Here is a 15131-nt window from a genome sequence, read left to right as displayed (position 1 = left end):
ATTTGTATTTGATTCGACCGTCCCGTGGTCGCCAAATGGTGGTCCGACATTGACCGGCCCGCGCGCTAAAAGGCCGACCCCGTACACGCTCGGCCGTCGTAATCCTACATCAGTGCTGCTGCAGCCGAACACCTCTCCTGCCCACGCGTATTGTTAGGTCCTGCCGACGGCGACGAACATTAATTCGGCATCGTTTACAGTGCCAACTTACCCGTGCAACGATTTCCTAGATTTTCATCCACGTACCATTGTCCCGCTTAGCGGTGTACGTTCATACACTCTTCTCTAAACGTAAACATATTTGATGCGTACGCAACCTAGAGTCTACAGTTCGTCGTGGAAAAGTGTGCAAGAATCAAAGTTCTGGTCGAGATTTTATTCCTTGCGACGACGAACTCGTACATCCATTGCACACTTTTTATCTTCGACGGTTTTCCATTCGCTGTACAACCGAATCCATTTAGGATGATTCAAACCAATCGTTTAGCGTAAGGCGAGTGAATAAACGATATTGTTGGTCTTATCGTTTGGTGTACAGTACAATACGTGAGCACGTATAGTGCGTCGACGTCATATTGTTTTCTTTTTTCACAATACGTCACTAGCGACCGCATCGTTTCCACCATTCTATTGTTTTTCATTGACTCTGGTCCCCCCCCCCAGCACTGCCGTGCGCGTTCAAAAATATTACAATCCGTCGAAATTCGATACGTGCCAACGAAATAACTGTAAGAATAATCGATAACGGTTTTCTGAGGGTAGTAGTAGTAGTAACCTGTTTCGGACAGCGCGGACCCTTTTGCAAAAAACCGTTTGATAATCGGTCCATCGCTTTTTGAATCTTTATCTCAGACGATACCCATTTCCGTTTAAATAAGATACTTTTTTTTTTTTTGTCGTTGAATTATTACTTCGAGTTTTGATGGGCCACCAGCGATTTCCGGTTCAACGTGAAAATACGAATCGGTCACGCCTGCCGCACGCGACGATCGTAAGGACGAATTCTACCGTTTTTCGTGTTTCGAGTTTTAATCCGCGACACCGTGCGACCGACCCGTTTCGGCTGTTGCTCACCCGCGTCACAATAAACGGCAATCATTCGCACCGGTCGCGGTGGGCAGACCGCTCGTTTTCGCGACCGTACGTGGGCATATCCGTACATGTTGTGCACGCGGTTATCGTTGTATATATTATTATTAATATTGTTATTGTTGTTGTTTTGTTCTTATCGTTATTATTAATGTTTTATCGTCACACGCGGTAATCGTTCAATTTTTCACGCCATCGCGATGTGGGCCGGCGAAACGTACCTACTCCCATCTCGTGTTTTTCATTAAAATATTGACAATGGTATACGGAGCGTTGCGCGAATCGTATGTGCGAATTCTGCGCGCGCATACCGGATAACGGCAGTGCAGACAAGCCGTCGGACGTTCGACGGTTGCGAACAATGACATTCATAATTTATCTCCATCCTTAATCGCTTTGCCGGCAAGCGGTGCGCGTGCATCGATTGTTTTCTTTTACGTGCCGCAGTGCCGGCTGGCGGTGTTTTCGATATCCGAAAATACACCGGTGCATTGTTTATTTCAGGGGGAGGTGACCGGGGGGGGGGGGGGGTAATAACCCCCCGGATAAAAATGTATACCTACCCGAAAAAACCTATGACATAATTACGTAAATTGTAACATTGTGATGCAATTACGCGTGAAATGAGTTATCGATGGATTGTCAGTTATTTTGTGCGTAGATGATATAATAAATAAATAATATAATAATATCTTGGCTATTACTTTTTCGTACATCAATATTGTCGATTAATGTGTACCGATAATAATCATAATCTATATATTGTTAAATATTGTTCGTCAATATAATCGATCGTAGATAAAATACCTTTCACATGTGGGTAATTTTTAAAACATGCTGTTGTCTGTTGACTGTCGGCGTATTGGATTACGCATTTACGACTACGTCAAACCGCATTTTTTTTTTTTTTTTCATACAATTAATCAAAATTAGATTATTAATAACTTATGTATTCTTAGGTATCAATCTGATACCAATAAATTGACCTTACAACGATATTTTTACTTCCCTTAATTATTTACTCTAAGGCATACCCCTCTGAAAATTTACGATACCCCTCCGGGATAGAAGATCTGAAATAAACACTGCCGGTGCACCGTGTTAACTACCGTTGTTACCGAAAACACCGCGAACCACGGCAATCGCACTGGATGCTAATAATAAACGACATGGTTTTATTTTTATTTTTTAGCTTATTATTATTTTTCCAGAATACAATGCGAGTAATACGGAATAAAGGTAAACATAGAACAAGTCGCATAATCTGAGGCTTGTTGAGGTACAGTATTTTAGGTAAAAAATAATCTACCAAAAACACCGTACTCATAACCGGTTATACCGTGGATATCGGTAGCAATCAATTACCGGATACCGGATACCGGTGTCAACAATCGAAATACCCGTGCTCGTGTCCGTATACGTACGTGTGTCCTGCGTAGCAGCACTGTACGGTCGACGGATTTCAAAACGTTCGACTGTAGCTTTCTTACCATGTCCGCCCGCGTGGCGATTTAAGACGATATTTGCTCACGGATCGGGGTTTATACCGAGGCCAAAAGAAACAAACAAGTACGGGGAGCGAGCCATCGTCAAAACGGTATTGATACATGATATGTACAACGAGGAGGCTGATAGGACCGCGCCATTTTCCCAGTGGGCTCTTCTTGCCTTCTTTATTTCGATAAGCCATGGTCCTTAAACCCTAGTTTGTAAGTGGTCCCCGCGACTTGTTGACAGTTACAGATTACTTTAACTTCGCGCGCAGCGCATCTACAGGTGCGGACGTCCGTTTTTCCGAGGAAATTCATCTTCGGTTTTTGCGTGTAAAAAAATGTAAAAGCGATTCCCCATTGATTGTAATAGTGTGCTGGTGTGCACAATATTTATACACACGCCTGATCTTTTAACACGAGAAATACAATTTATTATATGCTTATCTGGTGTACATACGTGCTTCAAGTCACGCGAGTGCGTTTTAATATTTTTATTTTCAATTAAAATATTGAATTATGTGTGTTGAAATTGGTCCAGAACGATAAACGACGGTTCAAACAACTGTTCTTAAAGATAATATAATCGTGTGTGTGTATGTGTATGTGTTTCTCACGCAGTGTAGATATATTTATTCAATGTTTAATTAATATTTAAAAATAATAAAAAAATATTTGATAAATGTTCAATATTCATTGACTTTACTTGACCTTACCTTTTTTTAAAACTTTGAATGGACTATTAAACATTTCTATCATTTTAAATTGTCATTGACTTTTAAATTATTGTTTTCAAATGTTAATAAATTCTTATTACGTGTTCTAGGTTCAACACAAAAAATCAAATATGTATTCAACGTCGTATAACGTTTTTATTTTAAATATTAGAATTTCAATCATGTATAAATATTGTTTCGTTCGTTATGGTTGACAAATGTAGTGTGAGTTGGGAAAACAAACAGACAATTAGGCTTTATGAATGGAACTACCCTAATAGTTACGAATACATAATGAGATACGAAATGTCGTAAATGTTTCAAAATATATTCATACGTAATACAGTGTTGCAATTGTGTTGTTAGATAAATATAATGCTTTGCCCATTATCCAAACTAATTGTTTATGGATAATCGTGTCACGAAGATGTTTCAAACAAACATTCGCATTTCCATATGCATGTTGTATTGTTAGAAGATCATGTAATGAATGTAGTAATGAAATTGATATCAAAATCGACGTTTTATTTGCAAAGTCAGTACATGATAACTGCAGTATTAGAAACGAACGATAGCAAAAATGCACTTTGGATCGAAATAGAAATATATATCAAATATAATATAATATATAATAATACAATATATATTTATATTTATATAAATATATATCTCAAGAACCTAGGGCTGACAAATGGCAGTTTTTGATTTTAAAAATTCCGAGGTGGGAGTTTCGTTATTTTCATAGCACATCCACATTGAACCATTTGCTATAGTTCAGGGCTTACAGTGCAAACCTTACGTGAAAAAATGGCTCCTGTTTCGAACTTACGATTCCGAGTTGAGGGTCCTGGAAAAATGTGACTCGATCGCCACGGTATTGCCACTGATGCGAGCCTATAGGTGTAATATTTTTAAAACTGTTCACTTAAAAAATAATAATGTCCAACTCATTTGAGTCCGTAATAATGTGCACTACTGTAATCTTATCATGTACGCACGTGTGCGTATTACAAGTGGAACGTAATTCTAACGAATTAATTAATTCTAACGATTAATATACTTTTTTTGCGTACCTCTTTCGCATTTCGAAATTTTTACCTATTTTTTGATTGTATAATCATTTCTTTTTTTTCATTAACATATTAAATATACCTATACGTTATTTTACGTGTATGAAGCTTTTACATTATTAAAACTATCTAGTTTTTAAAATATAAAAATAAATAAATTCAACGCTCAAGAAGTGACATTAGATTAAAAAGTTATTATTTTTATTATTATTTATTATTATGATTAACCATTATTGAGAATGAGAATCTTCGATTGTAAATTTGAAAAATGAAATAACTTAATGTGATGTTTGATGTTGTATTGCGTGAATGACGATGTAAATATCGGAAACCATGTAGGCACTTTAAGTCTTAAGTTGTCTTCCATATTCAATTTGTTTATTTATTTATTTATCATTTATAGTAAGTCGGAAAAAAGGCATTAGAAAATCAAGAGCTTTTGTAGATAACGCTGAGTATTCGTTTTTTATTCCCAGCCGAAAAATTTAATATATTTCTAGTTTTGAAAACCTTTTTCAGGATAGAGTCACTGATGAGATCAATGAACATTTCATTCAATAAAATAGCTTCTAGAATTTTCTTTATATTATTATTTTCAAATGGATTTATGATCTATTTGATTTCTAAAATATCCTCAGGAAAATATTGGATTTTAGCGATTGTAGGTGTTCCGAAATATCTGTAATTACATTTGAATTTCGTTTTCTTTTCAAAATATAGTTACCGTTTCGAATGCAAAAAAATCTTTTTTAGATACTTGCGAAATAAATAAATCCAACTCTCTCACGAACTCACTAATTTTTCACCATCATAAAATATGTTTATTGTAATATTATTCTTATATCATAGACTTATGAAAATTATCTATTTATTATGTAAATAATATTTAAAGTGACACGATTACAAATCCCTTATCGTCGATATCAAATAAGCCGCATTGTATTTATATTGAAAATTGTATTCATACAATGATAGTTATGTACAGTTTACACATCCATAGGTCAACTTATTTTTATGTACATTCTCCTTCAAATCTTTTTTTTAATTTTTTTTTTTTTTCTATTACATTTCTTCACGTACCGACAACGAGCTTTTCACGTAACACTAGTTGGGAAACGCTGATATAGTCAGTGATATACAAAGGTAAGAGATATAAGCACGCTACAGGCACCTTTTGCGTTTCAAATAATGTCCGTGATAACTTTATTGACTGGTAACGCTATAATTGGTAATTATAATATATCGGAGTTAAATGATGCAAATGAGCGCGTGTTCAGTCGATTCGAGATTAATGAATTTGTGCATTATATTACGGATCAATAATACACGTGAAATAATAAGTTCATAGAAATTTGTGCATGATACAACCGTAATAGCGTTGTAGGTAATCGCTAGAACTTAAAGAATCCTTGTTTGATCAATCTTACCGATCCCATTATGGTCCCTTGCTCAAGTAATGTTCTTCTTCCACGTGTTCCCGAAGTCGAGGATGTACCATATTTTTCTACCGAATCCGTACGGAATTCGAATTTTACGACGTATATTCATAGGGGCCGTGCGATATCCGATGTAGAAATGTAAAATACGAATGATACTACTTATATACTTTATTGTTCCGTGAGAAAATGCACAGCAATAATTTCGAAGAAAATTATCAGCAATTCAATGCGTTGTATCGAAAACGTGTCCAATCCATTCCAAAATAAATTTCTCTGCGGAACGCGTATTGCCGGTTTAAGATCACCGATCACTCCGCGAACGATTACTGTTTTATCGACCGAGGAAAAAAAAAACAATAAAAATAAAAATTATATCGTATGTATTACACGTGTTCGGGAAATGTGTTTGAATAAAAAAAAAAAAAAAAAAAATATCGCGTACAGTGAAATCACATCAATTCGTGTTTCTAAAACATGATTACCGTTCCGACGATTAGCCCGCGAGAAAGGTCGAGAGCATTATTTACAAGAGGTGTAGTGAATCAGAGGTCACTGAATAACGCTCTAATGATCACTACGGCCTGTGCGCATTTAGCCTTTTCGGTATATACGTATTGATAGCAAATAGTTGTTGTTGGCAAAGCGAACGTGAACATTGATTATTTTTACATGTTTTGCAATTTCATCGAAATCTCTACAGGAGGTATACAATGCTGTGCATCTGATAAGACGAATCCGTTTAAATATTAAAATTAGGGATGGGCATGACATCCGAATATCTGAATTATCCGGATATTCGGATTCAAATCAAATTCTTATCAGGATTTATGAATTTGCTTTTTATATAATTTACGATTATTTTTAATTTTTAGTAAAATACATTATTTTATTTTATCGTAGCAACAAATTAATATTATATTTTATGAATTTCAATTTACTTATCATGGTTTCAACAGTTTTTTCAATGTATTATTAGTTACCAAAATTACAATTTATCAAATTGTTGGTTTTACTTTATACTTCTATGACTTGAATCGATATCATGATTGAACACCCAATTACCTTATCTTAACTGCATAACCTTTGAATGGTTATTGAATACAATTTTCTGAAGATAAGTTGAATTTATACTACAATACAATGTAAGAATGATACAATAATAATTGTTATCGATGTAATTATTTACACGGACAAGTTTTCTTACAATTATCAAATAAAAATTATCTTTAAGTATTAAAAACCATCATGTGGAGATATATTGTAGGAATAGTATTTGTAATTGAACAGAAAAACTGAACTGAATAATCCGCATAGTTCGGATGATCCATAAAATCCGGATATGCCCATCGCTAATTAAAATGCGTGCGTGGAAAACATTACTGTGGCGTAAACTGATTTTCGATCGATTACGAAACATAATAGATAAATGTACACAAATCGCGTGTTTTTATATCACGTTCGTAGAATGATGGTACTGTTAGTAAACGAGTTTGAAGTTTCAGCCATATATTACGGACACGAACTTCTCTAACAAAAGAAAAAACACAGTAAACCCGATCGATAAAATCCGACTAGGTTAGATTATAACCGTATGCGGAGAGATGTGACGACGAGACGGAAAGGGTTTCGGCGGCGCTAAGTAGCGTTCGCGCGAAACCTTTGGAAAAGTGATGAATCATCGGATTGACAGAAATCTGTATTGCGTTTTATGTTAACAAGACATAACGTATTAAAGTTGAAAATCGAACTTCTATTAACTAAAAACGAGCGTGCCATTAGTGATAAAAGTCAGTTAAGAAAACGCGCGCGCACTCCAAAGTTCGAGCGCTCATTAATCTTGATCAGCTTCATCAAGAGGGCTCTTAAAAGTTGGTTCAAACAACGTCGAATACCGTAGGGCACCGACGAAACTAATCTGATACGTTTATATTGTCTGGAAATCCCCGGGTTATTACCGAACGGAAACCGCAGCTGAACGGGACGGCAATCCGTATTCGTTTGGCATGCCGAATGCGGAAACAAAGATAAATGTATGCGGCGCGTACAGGTGGTACATCATCGTCGTAGGGAACCGGCGGCGGGAGGATATCGATGACCTGCCCAGAAACACCGTGCACAATCGTCTAGTTAGGTCACAATCGTCTAGACCGCCGTTGCGCGACGGCACACGCATCGATAGTGTACCGCGAACCGCACAACGTAGTAATGGCAAACAAGCGGGAGCCAGAAGGAACAGGAGAAAATAATTGATTCTGCACCGGTACCGGGGGGGTCCAGCGCGTTTAGAAATCGAACCGTCCGAACAATCGGAAGGCGAAGGACCGAAACTCGGTCACTTGCAGACGAGAAAAAACATCGAGTCGCCATATTCACGGGGTTGGTGTTCGGGTTTCTTATAGCTATAAAAGCGATAGCATTTATTCCGTGGTGATCGCATCGAAAACGTTGAACGTACTTCGTTGTTTTTGTGTACACCGAAAACCATATTGTCATATGAAATATGTGTGTTCGGGACTCCATGACGAATTATTTTCCGCGCTCACCTGCCCGCGTAAAATCTTATCGGTGACCGTTCTGATTGCATATTTATTCCGTGACGGAAAACCATGGACATTATATTACTTTGGCGGGGCGTGTTGCTGAAGTTATTGCGTTTCCTAAGGCGATCGTTTCGAGCCACGGAAAACCTGTTACGGTCGACGACGAACGGATGCTCATTAATAACGTAAGTACATGTGATACACGCGTACCGCTGCGGTTCTCTAAATAGATTTGGCTGATGTATTGGATCGGGGCTACGTAGTACAAGTTGTTGTTTTCGTTGTTGTTGTTGTTGTCGTTGTTGTTGTCGAAATCGTTAAGGAACACCGCCGCCGCCGTGACTGAAATAAACTTTAATATTTTCGGTATGTATACCGCTGCGGCATTTTGATTCGATGTACTGTTCGAATTAACAACTTTGGCCCTAAGTGTACGTAATGATCGAAAAAAAAAATATATATATATATAAAACATATCTACGTAGAACTACTCGAAAAGTAGAATAATATTTGTATATACATTTCACCGGAACTCGCGTTTACGATTCGAAACCGTAATACGAATAAATACTATTCTATTGATTTTATTATTTTGTCCAATTTATCAATAGTAGTGATAGAATCGTTGCCGTTTGATTTAGAAACATTATTTTTCGAATCTCCTATTACAACGGATAAATATTATGTTAACATAATTTTAAAAATGAAATAAATCACGTTGTGGATCGTTATGATCGGTCTGCGCGCACAAAATTACAAAATGTTAAACTCAAACTGAGTTTTAACCGGTCCCGACTTATTTACCGTAAACTTTGTAAGCGTTTTATTATATATATTTAAATATGATATTATACAATTTCCTATTGGAAAATAAATCTTAATTTATGTATCATTGGAATTAAAATGTTTGAAATAAGAATTTATTAACATTAGAAGACAAATATTTAAAAATTAATGAAAATTCAAAAACATATAATTGTCTAACACTTAATTGAATGTTTAAAAATGTATAACCAATGGATATCGAACGTTTATCGAATATTTCATTTTTTTTTTTTTTTTTTAATATTTAATAATTAAATCTACGCTGTGTGGAATATTAATTATTATTTACCGTAGCAGTATTTCGTTGAATATGCAACAGTGACAAAAAACAAAAATACCATTTCCACGAGCTAAATATTTCTATTTCACTGTGATGGACGTGATAAATTCTTTCTGTTTGCAGGGCGTTACCGGGGACCGACGACCATTATTCATTGTTCACGTTAAATATTCGTGTATCGTGTATTTTTAGAGTTAGTTCGGTGAACACCACGGAACGCCTTAAAATCTTGGTAGAATTAGAGAAAAAAAAAGAGAGAGAGAGAGAGAGAGAGAGAGAGAGAGCTCCTGGTCGTACAACAGAGACGTGGTGTGATGTGCGTACGATTTAAATATGTTTCATTATAAATACGTTGTTGTTCTTGGGGAGGTGGTACGTTATGCGATGTATCGCGTGTTCGACGTGTCGTGTTGACGATTGACTTGACGTACTTACCGAATTCACTCGTAGATAATTTAACATTTTATTCATACACATACGTGCTTGTATAAGTTATATAACCTTACGGTGTAACCCGTTGCGAAAAAAAAATTGTTTTCAAGAGATAACGCTTAAGAGCCTCGTTGTGCTTGATGATTGTTGGGTTTCGTTTGCGGTACGTTATCACAATAATCGCGTCAGTTAAACGATTTATTTTTTCCCCATTCAAATCGATCCATTTATCCGTTCTCTCGTATTATCACTTTAATACGGTCCAACTAGAGTTTAAATTGTTTTTGCAGTAATAGTAGTGTTATAGTTTTCTAGACGTGGACAACTTACGATGATTGATACGGTACTCACTAGGTCAATTTATTCGCTCTACGTGTAAAGTATATATAAAATATTGAATTCAAACAGTTTGACTAAGAATACACCTATTATTGTCCCGATTTGAAGCCTTAAAAGTGTTAACTTCAAAGTTGCATGTTAAGTGTTATAATTTATAAGTCGTGTTCGGATGTCGGATTTTTGTGTGTTTTTGTAACATATTAATCGACGACGCATTTAATCCACGTAGTACCTATATTTTAAAAATTTAAATCTTCTGTTAACTGTTTTTAACTGTATTTTTATATTCGAACACTGTTTAAAATCTGTGTTGCTTTTTATATACGAATAAAAGTAATTTGTAATCGTCATCGGATCTGAAATCATGTATAATGTAACATACGCATCATAAATGTAAAGTTTAAAGGGCCAATATTTGAACTAATAAAAAGTTACGGGTTCACAAAAAAAATTCAAATGTCCCTTTCAAATTTTCTCTATTTGTTCAAGTCAACATTTGTACAATGTACAAATGTTTACTTGTATGTCATACATTAGAAAAAAAAATAAACCATGAAAACCGTTAGTTTTATATACGAGTAGTTTGAGTTTGTTAGTTACTCTTGTGTATCTTCACTACTTGAAAATATATCGTCATGGACAATTTCAATTAAACAGACTCTGAGTGAAACGACGAATGTTTTACTTGATTTACCATTATATGGGTTTTATTTCCAACAGTGGTTTTATTTGCAACATGCAATAAAATAAAATTTTTGATACCGGCCGAGGTGATGTGCCTAGACGTTGAAAGCGGTGTACTGGGTAAGCGGTTCCTCGGTGAAGATGAAATCGCAGAAAAGTACGTCATATCGTCTTGAGCCATCAGTACTCTAGAGCAGGACGACGTGGATGTCGGCAGAAAAAACCGTCTGCAGTAACGTATGTTAGTGCAGACCAGAGCCGAGGTGTGTGACGACGGATGCATTGGAGCAGGGTGTATCGGTGGAGGTTAGAAATGACCACTGGGAAAGTTATCGTGACCACGCCCATTCAACTAACGCGTAACTTCCCTAGTTCTGACCCTAAGTGCCATACAGGATAAGAGCAGGACCATACGGATATTAATCACTGAGTTTCTTGAAATGCGAAAACGCGTTCCATCAGAAGGATACCGGCATTACTCGATATACGGTGTTCATGGTCGCTAAGGGTACATGACAATTGAAAGGACGATAGAAAACAGATAAAAGGTAGTAAACCGAACATAATGACGAATGTAATTGCCCGGTGAATTTCCACGATGCTATAACCTTCATAGACATCTGCCATTCGACTTCGAAAGACTGCTATTTCTAGTGTGACTGACATTTGCGATGGCGCAACTAACAAACATATGTACATTGAATTTGTAAATATTAGTTAAATTATAACTTCGGTAAGACTGGTACGCGGACGAAAGGTATTTTAGTTTATATTTAAGTAAAACTATATACCAAAATGATTAAATTATTCTGTACTACTATTTTACTCGATTGATTCGGAACTTGATTTTCTGCTCGCGGTGCTGTGCATATATCGTTTGCATCTAATCATAGGAACGGACGATTAGTATTATTTAATATTGTGTAAAACAATTTATTTCTTGTAACTACCCAAACCCTAATCACTTCACGTTCTGTGCGTGCATGTCCTTAAAATGCGATATCAACTAATATTCGTGTGAAAACGTACAACTCTAACAAGTCTACCATCAAAAAGGATACGAAGTTACAATTACGTTAAACATTTTATTCGTACAATGGTAATCGGTGTCCGAGGTGTTACGACTAAGTGACGACGATTTGTTTTTAACGTTTTAAATAGTAATACAGATATCGTTAAATTCGAGCCAATCGTATGTTTTAACACTAATTTGTCAAGTTCGATGCGATTTGCGTTTAGGCTGTGTGTGTTTTTAAATTAGCGGCTTAGTGTGTGACGTTATAGAGTTTCTCGCGAAAACGGACGAAAACCTAAACATTGTATTTCGAAAATTCTCACTCGTATTTGGCAATGACACGATTGCGTATGCGAATGAACTGAAATGGTGTGGTTTTTGCAGCACGCCGACAGTTGGTGCAAGACGACGCACGAGGTCAAGTGCCCCTAAAATCGTGCAGACGAGTTAAAATGTCGAATGTTTAAGTATGTTGGTAGTTTCATCCGCAGAGTCAAATGGTGAAGTGTTTTGAAGAGATTATAAGCAAGAGTGTCTCGTATGAGGCTTACATCAGATAGAAGTGGTTGAGTGGCGATGCAATTGCTCACCCCGCGTCGAAAGTGCACATACTTTTAACAGTTAAAATTGTCAACCTTCGTCAAACCCGTACGGCCCTCGTCCGGCTTGACTAGACTTCTGGCTCCTTCCAAATTTAAAAGAACCAATGCAGGGACTTTGCTATAAATACTAGTAATGTATTTAAAGTGCTGTAAAGTCGGTCTAATAACTGATGCCTTCCCGAGGTTCTTCCAGAAACGGGAAGAATGTTAGATTAATGGCATTGAATTCAAGCATAGGCGCAAATAAAATTCAAATTTTATCAAGACTATCCCCAATGGTTTCACACCAAACAAATCCTCAGTAATTTTTATCGATAATTGATAGTACGTGAACATAAATTCAACTCTATACATTAAATTTTACAAATAATTATTTTCTGTCTTCAGTACTGTACAATTCTAAAACATCTTCATTATTTGTGAACTGCCAAATTTGTAAGACGGTCTTGTAAAATACTGGTTCGTAATCAATTTTTGGTACGCCTCTTAGGAGAAAACAATTTTTCACAAGTGGCTGAACTTACGGAAATACTTATTGTTACTTGTAACAACTTAGAAAGATCGGGATAAACATGTTTTTCGATCATTTTTACTAGTAAAATGCGTATCAAAATTAAAATTGATAGTTTTCATGCAATTGCTACAGTCACTTTTGATTTTAAAACATGAATGTCGAATTAACCTTTTAACAAAAATTAAACGTTACAATCAATTTGTTTAGAAAAAAATATTATCGAAGAACGCAGTATTGTCAAAGTTAATAATTATTTCATGTATCGAGATTAAAAATGTAGATGATTGGAATTCAATCTCAAAAACGAAATTCTGATATCCATCAATTTATACGTGCTGTACGGTGGTTTAAACGTGAAATTCAATTTCGGGGCCCGCGATGTGAACACGTCATCTTGCCGCAGCTCATACGTTCTTTTGTTTAATTTTTTTTTTTTTTTTTTAACGCGCACGTGCATTTCCTGCACCAGTCGGTCATTGTATTGTTGTTATTGAATTTGTCGCGTGAAATCGAAATCCGACTAACGAAAACGTTATTGTAATTCGCATTATCAAGCGTACGGCGTACGGGGTGGCCCCCAATGTGCTGACCTGTCGCGAACGTCGCGGCGACGTTTCGGAATCTTCTTAGTCATTACCGAACCGTAACGCGATGAACGATCACGCATCGCACTCGCCGTCGAACGTAACGCGAACGCATAAATTTATGTTTACACGAAATTATGCATCATGCGTTATTACAGTGACGCGATGATCAAAGGTTAAAATCTGAAAACGCAACGTTTTAATATTTTGTTTTACCGTGCCGGGAACACGCCGGTTTGCATTGTCGCGATCGCGTTCAACCGTCATCCGAACGACGGCGTGTAATTTATACGTGATTGTCGAATGCACTCACTCGAACGCATAAGTCTCACGAGACGCGTTTTTATGAACGATAAAAAAAAAAAAAAAAATCCGTAGCGAAGGTGCCGTTGTCCGCGACGTACGCGCATCGTATCTGCCGGACGAACATTATCGTCGCGCGTTATACACTCGTATGATCGAAACCCATGCGTGGACTCCGAACGGTTCGGTAAAATGTCAACTGTTATAAATGCGTTCTTTAATGCCAAACGATAAAAATGTGTACGTGTACGCATTCGATCCGGGTTAAAATATTTTCGTTACAATCAGATAAAAGTCAGGAGCTGAACAAGCTGAATGGTACACGCACTCGTAGTTCACCGCCCACACCGTTTTGTTTGACGGCTACCATTAGTCACATAAAAACATTTTCGAAACTTTTACGTTTTCATTGCACATCGATCTTCCGGCGCGCGCCTGTTAGTTTTTAAGTTACGCGCGCGATCGTCGACATTTATAACGCGATACGTGTATCGGTAAAATATTACAATGATTCGTTTTTCGAAGATCACCGCGGTTCGTTTTTTTTTTTTACGCCACGTATTACAATAATAACATGTCGCACGAGTGATGGGAAAAATCCAGAACAACCGAAGTTCGGAAATCCGAACCTTTGGAATCCTGAACCGTACAAAAGACATGTACCGCGACTTCCACTGCAGCGATTGATCGATACACACGACATTGCATAGCCGGGGTGCACTTACGGGAAGCGATGTACAAGTTGGGACTTCGAGCTCATTTTTCTTAAACACTCGATTTCAAATGTTGCTACAAACGTACGTAGCGTGTACGGTATGCAACTCGCGTGCACGCGTAAGAACTCGAATGATGGCGAATCGAGCCGAGTTAATATGGTGCAAAGATGTACATCTCGATGACACTGCACGATGTTGCGAGTGCATTCCGCGTGCGTAAATCATAGATTCGTTGGCACAGCTGTAGACGTACGTTTCGATCGACATTCGAGGACGACTTGTGCGATTGCTCCGCATATTAATAGTGCACCGAGAAATCGATAACGAACACGGTAATGTCGTTACTGAAAGAAACGACCTAACTGAGAAACGATAGCTTTTGAATAGCATTTTAATGCTGATCAGATACGATGAGTAAATAGCATCGTAATGGGTTTAGATACAAACGGATTGTACTGTCGGGCTGTATCGGAGGACGCTTATGACCCTAAGC

Source organism: Sipha flava, unplaced genomic scaffold (assembly GCF_003268045.1).
Source record: "Sipha flava isolate LNK unplaced genomic scaffold, YSA_version1 43_pilon_pilon, whole genome shotgun sequence".
NCBI lineage: Eukaryota > Metazoa > Arthropoda > Insecta > Hemiptera > Aphididae > Sipha > Sipha flava.
Note: the sequence above shows the minus strand (reverse complement) of the source record.